At 43.5% G+C, this 8150-nt stretch overlaps 1 protein-coding gene across 2 annotated transcripts in view; it reads left to right on the top strand.

Annotated features, from left to right (window-relative positions):
- Positions 1–804: 804 nt before the first annotated feature.
- TRIM6 (tripartite motif containing 6) overlaps positions 805–8150 on the top strand; it is a 15530-nt gene continuing 8184 nt past the window's right edge. For both annotated transcript variants that reach the window (XM_040461387.1, XM_040461386.1), the window contains exon 1: positions 805–902. The gene's annotated coding sequence lies outside the window, so the exon portion shown is untranslated. The remainder of the gene's footprint in view (positions 903–8150) is intronic.

Below are 8150 nucleotides of genomic sequence, written 5' to 3'. Positions count from 1 at the left end.
GACATTTAAGAAAAAAATTAAACACTGATGAATGGATAAACAAAATGTGGAAAATCCATGCCATGGAATACTATTCAGCCCTCAAAGGAATAAGGTACTCATACATGGCACAACATGAATGAACTTTTAGAAGTAGTATGCCAAGTGAAAAAAAGCCATGTTGCCCAACCCCCTGTCCTGACTTCGATCTGGACACCCTCCTCCTTGCAGGCTCCCATCCCCCAACCCTCTTTCCCAGACCGAGTCAGGCTCCTCTCCTCAGTTCTCTTGAGGCAAAACGTTTGCCCTTCCTTTTCTTCTTAAGAGTTGCTGTGCCATTGAAACCTTACAGCTACAGCTCTCAGGCTTCGTAAGCTTTGCATGTATGCACAAGGACCTAAATACACGTATCTATCGTCTCTCATAGTGTACATAGGTCACATAGGTTAAAATTGCAGATACAGTTTTTAAGTTAATACCTTTTAATGATGTCTTTGCAATGCATACCATTATGGTGCGAGGCGGTTATCTTTACCTACACGTATACGTTTGGATTCTTCTATTCAGACAATTTAATTAATAGAGCGTACGGCTGTATTATCAGTGTTACTCAACACTGACGTGAGATCGAAAGACTCCGGTAAAGTGAACACGATGCACAAGTGCCCTCTCGGGCGCTCAGGTGTTCTCCCAGGCCCCAGACTCGCGGCTCCCAGGTGAGCGGAACAGCGCCCCCTCTGGCAGCTGGGGCCCCGGCCACCACACCCCTGGAGTGCGGACCCCGCGCCGCGGGACGCGCCGGCCCTATCAGCAACCTCTGGCCCTCGCCTCGCCCCGCCTCTGGGCTCGGAGTCTCTGGGCAGGGGTGGGTGGAGGCTGCCGCTCCAGCGAGTCCTCGGCTCCGATCCAGACCCAGAGTCCAGGTTAGTGAGCAAGTCCGCTTTCTGGCCAGCCACCGCTGTCCCCGCTGGCGCTGGGAGCCCCGCCCGCCCTGCAGGCTGGGGTGCGGGGGGGACTTCGCGGGTGGACCAGAGCGACGGAGACCTCTGCGGTTTCGAGTTGACTCGAGTTTGGCAAGGGAGCGCGGAAGGCCCGGCGACCCCTGCCTGGCTTGGGAGCCGGGAGTAGTCTGTGTAAAGGGTGGTATTAGGGGGCGGTAGGATGCGGGGGAAGGGGGGTGCAGCCCTGGAAGTTTTGGGTTCGGGAATGGGCGCAAACCGTGGGACGGCGTGGATTCTGAGGTCAGCACCCCCTCCCCCGTCTCGGCCGCTCTGCCCCAGGAAGTGACACCGCTCATCCTCCACCCGGGAGGCCTTGACCTCTCGCCAGGGGTTTGGGGGGGTGAGCCTTCCGCCCTCGCCAGACCTGCGGTCCGTTCGGAGGCGGGGCTGGCCCTGGAGCCCTGACTGTCGAGGAACCGAGCAGGCCCCGCACCCTCTGGCCCTCACAATCTACTTAAAACTACTTGGAGAGTCTTGACCACCCGGGGCTGCTCACAGCCAGTTCCTCTCTGGCTTCTCATTCTCTCGACGTGCCGGCCACCGGGAGATGTCTGCCTTTCTGTGACGCGCCACTTACTGTCACTTCTGGCTGAGGTGACGGGTCAGTATAAGACATGAAGTCCCTTCCTTTTCCGAGCTCATGATATAGATGACTTGATCGTTTTTTCTTTTCATCCACACCCCAACTCAGTGAATTCAAATTAGTGACAACGTTGATTAGTTAATCGAGGCAGAAATGTGTGCTTGAGAACCCCCTGTGTCCAAATTCTGCCTCCGACCCTGACCTTTTTGAGTTTAGGTTTCATCCATCTATAAAATGGACAGAGAAATATTTGTACCCTACAGTTTGGGTGAGTATTGAGGGTTTAAACACATAGGCGACTACAAATAGTAAATTATCAAGTCATTATTCTTGACAAACTCAATGCTGAGATTTTAAAATCCACAATTAAAACGATTTTTGCAAGAATAAATAGAGTGGGGAACACAATATGTTAAAATGCACAATAATAAAGAAGAATATGGCTAACATCTAAAGTTAAAAATTTAAGAGTTTTTAAAAGTTGGGATTTCAAGTGGGATTCACAAATGCAAGGGGAAAATAAGGATTTTATGAACTATTCTTTAGAAAAAACCCTCAGTTAATGGATTATCTAAAACTCAGGGAGAAGAAGAAAACCTGTGCAGGACAGTATTTTAAGAATTTGCAAAGTTATTACAAGTTTCTGAAACGCATGGGATAGAGATTCTTTCGATGTAAATTTAAAAAAAAAAGTGAAGCAGATAATATTCCAATTCAAATATTTATCAAGTGCCACCTGTTAGATAATCCATTCCAGATAATAGGTTAAAGTAGAATAACCCTACACAAAGGTTAAAAAGAATACCGTTATTCCCTAAACATGAGAAACTAAACTCACTTATGAAAGCAGTTTCCACCCGATTGGATTTTTGCTGCATTTTCAGTAGACCTACCAGCTGGAGTGGGGGGTTGGGCAGTCCTGGCCATCTTATTTCTAATTTATTGTGAGCCCCTAGTCTGCGCTAACATTTAGTATTCCCTGCCCAGTCACTGGCTTTTTTTTCTGCAGCCATTTTGATACTGAATTGTGAGCTTCCATTCTTTCCGATGTTTCAGATCTAAATATCAGCCATTCTCTGAATCTTCCTCTCCCCACCCTTTTCTAGCTACTTTGCCCCCTGTGTTGCATCTGCCTGTGGAGGAAGCGCCCGTATCTAAAACAGTGCTTCTGAAGCCTGCCTGTCTGTGTATAGGCATCACCTGGGGATCTTTATTGAATTGCAGAAACTGAATTGGCCAGGGTGAGGCTGAGATTCTGCATAAAGAGTTCCATTGGATGCCAATGCTGATAGTTAGCCGACCACCTGACCTTCTTTTTCAGGCATCTGCTTCTGATTTAATAGTTCCGCCTGGTCCTGAATTTGGCCTCTTTCATTTGCAAATTTGACCCACTGAACTCAGGCACCTCAGGCTCTGGGATCTGCACTCACACCGCCGGGCTGTCATCTCAGCCCGGCCACACTGCTCTTGAGACCGGCCTCCAAGGGAGGCTGAATTGACCTGTTATGTCCTCTCTGGGCTGCGCTCCGCTGCTGCGGGTGGTCAAAGGCCTGCAGGGATGTGGGCAAGGGTTACTCAAACATGCTAGCTCTGTGCTCCCCTCCTTCACAATTTCTTCTTTTCTGCAGCCTCAACTTTATACACGTTGAGAAGCGACATCAACTCTTACATCATCTTTTCTGCTCAAAAATCTTTGTCTTGAATATCTATAGTACTGCATTAGGTGAACAAGAACTATAGAAATATGGGACCACATGTATAATTTTAAATTTTCTTGTGGCCTCATTAAAAAGAAACAGGTGAAACGGATTTTTTAATATATTTTATTTAACTCAATGTGTCAATTTTTAGGATGAGTAATCAATATAAAAAGTTAATGTTGCATTTTAGATTATTTTTTCTAACAAAATCTTTGAAATCTGGTATTTTATATTTAAAAGATCTCATTTTTGACTAGCCACACTTCAAGCGGCTACCATATTTGACAGCTCAGTTCTAATTCATGCTTAGAAGATAGAAAGCCAAGCCTTCAATTTTTCTCAATACATTTCTTCTTTCTGTTTTTGTCAACTCTAATGAGTTCTAATTTACATCTATCAAGTTAACTTTAAGCACACAATTCTATGAGCTTTGATATGTAGACAATTGGTAATCACCAACATAATCCTATATAAAGGGCATTTCCATCACCCCCAAAAGTTTTTGTGTCCTGTTGCAAGTAATCCCCTTCTTACACCCCTGGACATTGGCATCCACTAGTCAGTTTTCAACTCGTATACTGTAGTTTTGTTTTTTCTAAGATTTCATATAAATGGAATCATATAGAAACTTACCTTTGGTATTTGGCTTCTTTCCCTTTATATAATGCTTTTGAAGTATGTCTTGTGGTTAAGTATCCATTCCATTTTATTGTTTCGTAATATGCCATTGTATGGATATACCAAAATGTGTTCATTTACCAGTTAATGGTTTTATGTATTATTTCCAGGACTTGGCTAATATTGCATTACATTGCTTTCAGGAGGCAGAAATGCCCCATGGCCTATCCTGTACATGAAGGTCACATTTGGGAGCCCAGGGCTAGTGTGCTTTCAGCGAGGCAGTGCATTTGTGAGCTGGCCCTTTCATGTCCCAGACAAGGCTCCAGCTAGGCAAGCAGACAAATGGCTTCCAAGGAAAGTGATTAAATGCCAGAACACACACACTCACTCTATACATACATACATACATACATGCACAAGAAAGATGTCTTTAAAAAATTCTCTTTGTGATTTAAGACAATAGTAATATAATTTAACAACTGAAAACTTCTAATAATGAGAATAAAATAGTGTTTTTCAATGAGAAGGACATCTGTCTTAATTCAGCACAGACAAGAAATAAACTTAGAGTAAATTCTAGCATTTCTAGTTGTCTAGTTAGAGAAGCTTCTAGCTTTTTTAACTGACCCTTACCCCAGGCACACAGAGGCATCTGGCTCAGGCTGAGCTTTCTCATGTTGTCCTTAAATGCCATCTCATTAAATCTTGTTATGAATGGAAATAGTGGATTTTCATCGTAGGTCCAAAAGAAGTAAGAAGATACGAAAAGTGGTAAGAAAGTGCCTCATGAATTCTTTTAACAGATACTTATTTAGGGCTATCTATCTACCAGACTTTGCTCTGTCCCCAGTAAAAATATCCAGAGGCCTTTTCCTTGTGGTGAGAGGTAAGAGCACCAGAAGATCAGAGAGCAGTGCCAGCTTAGGTGTAACCGTAACTAGTTTTTGCATTGGCTCAGACAATTATCACAACTGTACTCCTAAGGGAGGAATGATTTCAGCAGTGCACGAAAGATGAAGCCACATCTCAGATCAGGAATTATTCCAGTCAATAAACTAGACACTGATAAATTCAGGATTTAGACCTGGGTCCATGTTACTCTAGCACCAATGCCTTCTTTTCTGCCCTATACTGCCAGGGAAAAGGAGGCAGCCTGAGTCTGCAAGATGTAATGCCGGGAATGAAGCAGAGTTGGACTGGGGAAGGAGCCTGTAGATAATTTAGAAAGAGCTGTTGGATGCTTTTTTTTTTTTTAATTTATTTTTTAACGTTTGTTGATTTTTGAGACAGAGACAGAGCATGAGTGGGGGAGGGGCAGAGAGGGAGGGAGACACAGAATCGGAAACAGGTTCCAGGCTCTGAGCTGTCAGCCCAGAGCCCAGTGCAGAGCTCAAACCCATGCACCGTGAGATCATGACCTGAGCTGAAGTCAGACACTTAACCGACTGAGCCACCCAGGTGCTCCTGTTGGATGCTTTTAAATGCTAGGAAGAACTGGGATTCCATCCTGAAGCAGTGTGGCCAAAAAGTGAGACCAGCGCTGGTCAGGATATGGACAGAAGCAAGCTGAGCCACTTCATGACCGGAGTGCCCTTGCAGGTGATGTGGGTAGCATGAAGAAAACATTCTCTCCCTTTAAGGACCAGACGGGTCTCTGATTAACAACCTGAGATTTGAAACTGCATAAAACTGGATTGTTACCTTTACTTTGTCACTTACTCACTCTGAGACTTTTGGTAGTTAAACACCTTTTTAAGAAATTCACTTTTCACATTCAGAAAATAGATGTTATTAAACTTCCCTGATAGAATTATTGTGGTGATTGCTTATATAATATCTGTAAAGGGTTCAGCCATTGCCTAGCACATAGAAGTGATCAGAAAATTGTATTGATGATTATTTCCTTCATACACATTTCATATACACTTGTCTGCATTAATCACGGTTATCTATCTTTGTGTCTTCGAGAGTAGATTTGTTTCCTGCTGGGAGTCTAAATAGTATATGCCCTTGGGGAGTATTTGTTTCATTCATCATTATCTCCCCACAGCAGCTATAGAACCATGCTTGACTCTCCAGTACTCTCCCATCACATGCCTTTTATACAAGCTGAGAGGCGGGGAGAACTCTGCACTGGAGGTCATGGGTAAGCCCCCTCCTCTTCTTTCTTCCTCTCATGCACTTTGTTTATTAAGATATAATTCTCATATCATGAATTTCACCCTTTTAAGGTATATTTTTTGGTATAGTCACAAATGTATTCAATAAGCACCACTATCTAATTCCAGAATTTTCATCACCTCATAAAGAAACCCTAAACCTCTGAGCAGTAACTCCCCATTCTTTCTCCCTCAGCAACTAATCTATTTTCCCTGCCTAAGATTCACCTACTCTGGACCTTTTGTGTAAATGGGATTCTATAATATGTGATCTTTTGTGTGTGGCTTTGTTCACCTGGCCTGATGTTGTCAAGGGCATTCACGCTGCAGCATGTATCAGGACGTCATTCCCGCCTTCCTCCCATTTTGACACATTTCTATCCCATTAGTGATTCGGTACTTGCCTGAAATGTTGTAAGACCTCTTTGTCCCTTCATACATCTTCCTTAGGTCTTTCTCTGGGGACTAGTCCTACACTAGAAGGGCACGTGGTCTCAACAGCCCCACCTTTCCCCTCTCCTCTCTCAACACATGCATCCCCTGAGGCTCCTGTCAAAATTTATCACAGGCCCTGGTGAAATTTCTTCATCAAGCAGGACCTTTCTCATTTCCACATCCCTAAAGCCCCGGGTCTGTGTCTGATTTTTACCACCGTCACCACTGAACATCTGTTTAAAGTTCTGACTTTGAGGACAGAGCCTTGAACTAGGATTATGGACATGTTAAGTTCTGCCAACTCTATGACTTTGAAGCTGTTTGATTTTATTATGTCACTTAATGTCTGTCTCTATTGTTTTATCAAAGAGCCAAAAATACTTATTTATTCCGGGTTTTTTCTATGAGGGTTAAAGAAATCAGGGGAATGTGATTTCTTTTTTTTTTTTTTTTTTTTTTTTAATTTTTTTTTTTTTTCAACGTTTATTTATTTTTGGGACAGAGAGAGACAGAGCATGAACGGGGGAGGGGCAGAGAGAGAGGGAAACACAGAATCGGAAACAGGCTCCAGGCTCTGAGCCATCAGCCCAGAGCCCGACGCGGGGCTCGAACTCACGGACCGCGAGATCGTGACCTGGCTGAAGTCGGACGCTTAACCGACTGCGCCACCCAGGCGCCCCGGAATGTGATTTCTAAACCACAACTAGGTATAAAAGTTTTATAAAAATATTACCTCATGTTATTGTGGTCATTGCTGGTGTTTTTGTTTTTTTCTGGGAAGGTGACCATGAGGGATGAAAGGGCTCTGTATGGAACAGAGCTGTAAGAAGGTGGAAGTGTCTTCACAATAAATGAATCTCACAAGAAAGCTCATGAAAAAAGGAGGTTCTGGATTTTTATTCATCAAAAGTTGAGGACCTTACACTTGAAACCAATATATCACTGTATGTTAACTATACTGGAATTAAAATGTAAAAATAAAGTTGAGGATCTATGTGTAGGCACTGCTATTTCTGAGCTACAGTAATGAACAAAAACAGTCTCCGATCTCTAGCACTTATATTCTAGTGGGAGGATTCAGGCAATTAAAGATGTACATTTAAGTGGTGAGAAAAAGAACAATGAAGCAGGTTAGTATATGAAGAGTGATTTTTATAAGAGTGGCCATGCTTCAGTTAGGTTAGACAGAGCCAACTTTTCTGATAAGAGAGCATGAAAGCAGAGTGTGGAATGAAGTCCCTGTGTCAGGCAGATATCAGAGTGAACGGTCTTTCTTGAAGCAGTAACAGCAAGTGCACACATCCTGAGGCAGCCGCGTGTTTTGGTGCTTTTAACCAACTGAGCCACTCAGGAGCCCCTGTTTGGTGCTTTTAGTACCGAGGGTGTGTTTTGGTGGATGAGAACAAACAGATGGTGGCTCACACAAGGCCACTTCTCATGGGCCACAGTTGGTCCCTCCATCCAGTAGGAGTAAAGAGAAATTATAATTCTTGCTCTACTGAGAGCACAAATTGACGTCTAGTATGAGTTGGGGTAAATAACATGTCTGAAGCCAGGATAAGAAGCCCTTGTTGCCCCAGGTATCTGATCTCTTTGTTCAGAATACCCAACATCCTTTTAATCACCTTTCTTTCTTTCTTTCTTTCTTTCTTTCTTTCTTTCTTTCTTTCTT

Source organism: Herpailurus yagouaroundi, unplaced genomic scaffold (genome assembly GCF_014898765.1).
Source record: "Herpailurus yagouaroundi ecotype Mexico unplaced genomic scaffold, PumYag 255, whole genome shotgun sequence".
Taxonomy (NCBI): Eukaryota; Metazoa; Chordata; class Mammalia; order Carnivora; family Felidae; genus Herpailurus; species Herpailurus yagouaroundi.
This window is presented reverse-complemented; position numbering and strand designations above follow the sequence as displayed.